At 57.0% G+C, this 4,566-nt stretch overlaps 1 long non-coding RNA gene across 1 annotated transcript; it reads right to left on the minus strand.

The window, feature by feature from the left end:
* Window positions 1-2,260: 2,260 nt before the first annotated feature.
* Window positions 2,261-4,332, minus strand: LOC102494682 (uncharacterized). Its single transcript, XR_335885.1, has 3 exons — window positions 4,273-4,332; window positions 3,840-4,004; window positions 2,261-2,458 (listed from the first exon to the last, which is right to left on the minus strand). It is a non-coding gene; the product is annotated as an uncharacterized LOC102494682 (long non-coding RNA).
* Window positions 4,333-4,566: the final 234 nt, after the last annotated feature.

Below are 4,566 nucleotides of genomic sequence, written 5' to 3' on the forward strand. Positions count from 1 at the left end.
GCCGCCAGCGCTCCGGACTCCCCTCTGCAGCCCCGTTTGTGCGCCAACCCCCAGCCGCCCGCCGAGGTTGGGGGGCCACGCCCACACACAGGGTGTTTTAGGAGGATGGCGGGTTAGGGCTCAGGCTGCCCTCTGGCACCTCGTTTCCATCCCTCCCTCCCTACCCCCTCTAAGGGCGCTGCTCGCTGTGCCGCCAATGCCTTCCGCCTGCGCGCCCCCCCTCACCCCAAAGTCCCAGCTAGAGCCCCAGCCTGCTCCCGGCCCAGCCCGGCGGCTGTCCTCTGCCCCTTCCCAGCCAGCCCAGCGGGGCACTCCAGAACCCGAGCCAACCGTCTTTCAGTGCCAGCACCCGATCACACAACCCTGGCCCATCCTCCCACGCACCCCTCTCTACTTCTCAAGAGTGGGAATGAATCATTCGCCCCTGATTCTGTCGTCCCTGTTGGGCAGGGTCAGGGGTGGCTTAATGGGAGGCTGGAATGGAGTTGCGGCTGATGGTCTTCCAGACCGGCCCACCGCGCCCACCGGCTTCCCACCAGGCTGGCGTTCCAGGTGGAAATCTGCAGCGCTCTGCCCTACCGGGAGGGATGCTGGAGGGCAGAGCCAGCCGGCTGAGCACCCTGGTCTTGGTTCTCTGCACAAATATTGACTGGGCATCTCTCACCGATCGGACCAACGTGGGCACGGGGACTTTGGTGACAGGACAGACTCCTGCCCTCCCAGAGTGGAATGAAGAAGCAGGGTACCCAGGCAGAGCAAAACCATGTGATCACTGGGCCCCTGGCTAGAGTGGGAAGTCCTGATTCTGCAACCACATCTGCCAGCGACCCAGGCTGGCAGGCCCCTCCACTCCTCACTTGGAGAACGGGCACAGGGTTTGGCTGGCTGGTCCTCTGACACAGGGGAGCAGTCATCCTCCGTCTCCACCCCTCTCTGAGTTCTCCCCAATCTCTGACTTCCAGCTATAGCCTCTCAGGCACTCCTGGGGGCTGGGGAGCACCGAGTGATAGATGGCTTGAAAACCCAGGTATTCTGGGAAAGCCCCTCCGGTGTCACAACTTAGGCCCCAGGAGAGTGGTCAGCAGGGGGGCTTCCCAGTCACAGGACCCTGCCATTTGCTGGCTGTGAGACGAAACCCCTCTGTGCCCATTTTCCCACGCACAAATGGAGATACTGATCCGTCTAGTGGGGCTGCCAGGGACACCACAGGGTGAAATGTGTGTAAGGCACGCAGAGCCGTGCCTGGCACAGGGAGCGCTTAATAATTGCACCGCGTTCCTGTTATTGACTGGTTGCGGTGCGGGCAGACCGGAATGAACACTCGCTCGCTCTCAGACGAGAACATGACGGCTGCGGTTCTCTGGGGGATGCGGGACTCGGATCATCAAGGAAGTCTTTCTCCACCCAGAACCAGATGGTCTGAGGGGCCCTACCCTAAGAGTCCCACCAGACCAAATGGTCATTTATCTTGATCGCAATTACAAATTCATAATTATAACCCACCGCCACCGTCCCAGAGCCCAGCGGCCCAGCCCCACCAAGCCAGAGGGGCTACCGTTGCCTCCTCCAAGGTGTTTCCTGCATGCCAGCCGCAGCCCACCTTCAGCCCTGCCTGCCCACACCCACTGCAACCAGGACTTCAGGGCCAGTCCTCTGTCCTCATTTCAAGGTGACCAGATCTGTTCTTGCACCTGCCCCCCAGGGAGTGACAGTGCTCTGGGATGCCTAACAACAGTGCTGACCTTCCAGAATCAAGGACTTCGTTTCAAAATCCCATGTATCTTTACATAGAAAACCCAGCTCTGCTCGCCCGGGGCTGAGCCTTCAGAACCTTCCCTTTCACCCAGAGCTAATCCCTCCCCAAGTTTTCAGTCTGACAGAACAGTCAGGGTTTAGAGCGAGCACTCTCTATCTCCCGCTCTCAGGCCCAGCGCCTCATTTTTCAAATTCTGGTGTGTTTCGGGTGGGGAGGAGGGAGATATACATCTGGCTGACATGAAAAGGCTGGTGTGGTTGCAATATAAAGACCGAGTGGAATCGAGGGTTTTTTTTTTTTTTTTTTTTTTGAGGAACATTTAGAGGGTGTGTTGTTTTTTTTTTTTTCTTGAGGAACATTTAAACTCTAAAAATAGATGAAAGGCCCAGTCTTGGGAACGCTGAGATTCTGTTTCCAGTGTCCTGGAATTGCCCACCTGACAAGCATGGGTGTTTCTGGAGCACCTACTGTGTGCATTATGCTGTGGCAGGTGCTGTAGGGCAAAGAGAGGGGAGAAAAGAGAAGCACCGGCCTTGCGCCTGGGGGGTTTGGATCCCACAAAATGAAGCAGCAGAGAACAGTTGCTGCAAATATGATCAAATACAAATCGTAGCCTTGTCTGTCAGAGGATGGAAGTCAGTCAGATGGAGTCTCAGAGGGTCAGTCCGGGAGGGCTTCCTGAAGGAGAGTGAGCATTGAGGCCTATATAAAAAGTAAGGGGAGGGAACCAGCAGTTAGCATAATGGCTATGTCGCTGGACTCCCACGTAGTCGACCGCGGTTCGTGTCCCGGACCCGGTGGCTTAAAACTCACGCCGGGCGCGTGTGCGTGCGTGCCCAAGATCCCAAGAGGAGAATAGAGGAGAAGGGATTGCGGCGTGACCATCCCCCCTGGGGGGTGATTTCTCGCTTTCTGTCTCTATGTCTCTCTCTGTCTGTCTGGCGAGCGCACGCACCCTACAGTGAAAATCTCTCCAAAAAAAAAAAAAAAAAGTAAGGGGAGACAAACAAAGAAGGGAATCCTAAGAGAAAACGACAGCTGGGAGGAGGACCTATGTATGGATACCAGGGAAGTTTGTTTTTTTTCTTTTCAAAAGTCCGTGTTTCAACCCAGTCCCAAGGGTGCAGCCAGTTGCATGCTGAATCGCAATGCTAGAAGCCACATGGCCATGGTCAGGTTCGGTTCCCCAGCCCAGTCAATCTGAAACACACTGGGTACACATGCGTGTGGGTACACCCACGATTCTGAGGAGCTGGAGGGTCGGGGAAGGGGCTGGTGGCATGGCAAGACCCAGTTGGGGGACTTCTCTCTGCCTTGTCCAGACATGCATGCACTCTCTATCCTGAATAAAATTTTAAAATAAACTTCAAAAAAAGTCTACCTATCTATCTCCAAAGAGAGGGAGAGTCACCCTCAGCAGGGCCCTAGTGCCACAATCCTGCCCCAGCCAGGGTCATGGATGCATCCATACCACGTGTTCAGATAGCTCTGGGACTCGAACCCAGAGCCTTCCCATATGGTCTCCAGCACAGTGCAGCAGCACCTGTACTGCCCATGCCACCCCAGGGAGCCCAGGGAGAGTAACATTAATGGCTAGTATCTGCGGTCTCGCTATGTGCCAGACGCTGTGTCACTGCATCGCGTGGCTTATGCAACCTGCAGAACAACCCTGTGAAGGAAGTGCTGCCCTTCCCATTTCACAGGGGAGAAAGCTGACAGCCGGAGGGTTAGGCAACTCGGCCAGGTGTGCAGACAGCGAGCGTCGGGGTGCCCGAGTCTCCTGGCTTCGGGTACCCAAGCTCTCCACCCAACCTCTTCGGGCAGCCTGACTCCAGTGGGGCTAACTCCCCCAGTGTGCGGGCAGGGGTAACAGGAGGCCAGGAGAGTCAGGAAGGCCATCGCAGGTGGACATCCCCAGACAGAGAGGGTGTCCTGAAATAGAGCCCTCGGGCCCTCCTGGGGAACTCCCCTTGGCATGCAGATCCCTTGGGCACTGGGAAATTGGTTAAGGGATTTGGGGACTCGAGACTCGGCTCTTTAATATCTCCCGACTGTCCGTGAGGTGGCAGTCTGAGCCACCCACCTTGTTATGTCGGTCTGCTCCAGGGGATTGATGGCCCGGCCTTTAATTTAAGATGTGCCACTGCGATCCTCAGCTCCCCATGTCTCACAGGGACACTGACGAGGCAGCAAGCGCGTGCAGGAGGGCTCCCCACTCTCCCAGACTGCAGGCTCCGAGCCCAGGCACCTGTGAAGAAAGTTCCAGCCAGAGAAGCCTGGGCAGAGGCAGGAGGACCTGTGGGCTTCTCCCCATGGGTGATGTGAAGGGGGCACTGCCCAGAGAACCAACTCGGGGACCCAGCTGAAGGAGCCAGCCCTCTGAGGCAAGCAGAACCAGTTCCCTCATGCATAGGTGAGCAAACGGAGAGACAGAGAGGTCGTGCGACTGGCCCAAGGCTGCTCAGGACGCGCGTTGTGCCTCCAGGTGGGTCCCCAGGAGAAGGCCTCTCACTTACCAGCTACCCTTCGCTTCTGCCACGTTCTGGATGGAGTCCTCTTCTGGACGAATCACGGACCGGAACCTCTTTGCTGCTGATACAAAACTGATGTCTGAGTGAGGCCGTGCCGTGCCCTCAGACAGGCCGACCCCGTCTCTTGCTCAGAAGACCCTGTGAGTGCTGGCAGCACTTACTGGACCTCGCCAGCTCGCGGATTTCATGTGGAACCCTGTCCTGGTCCGTGACATCCTCCAGCCAAAGCCTTTGAAAAAGCCAGCACACCATTCCACCCATAGGCCTTCTGCGAACACC

This window comes from Tupaia chinensis, unplaced genomic scaffold, assembly GCF_000334495.1.
Source record: "Tupaia chinensis unplaced genomic scaffold, TupChi_1.0 Scaffold000561_1, whole genome shotgun sequence".
Lineage (NCBI taxonomy): Eukaryota > Metazoa > Chordata > Mammalia > Scandentia > Tupaiidae > Tupaia > Tupaia belangeri.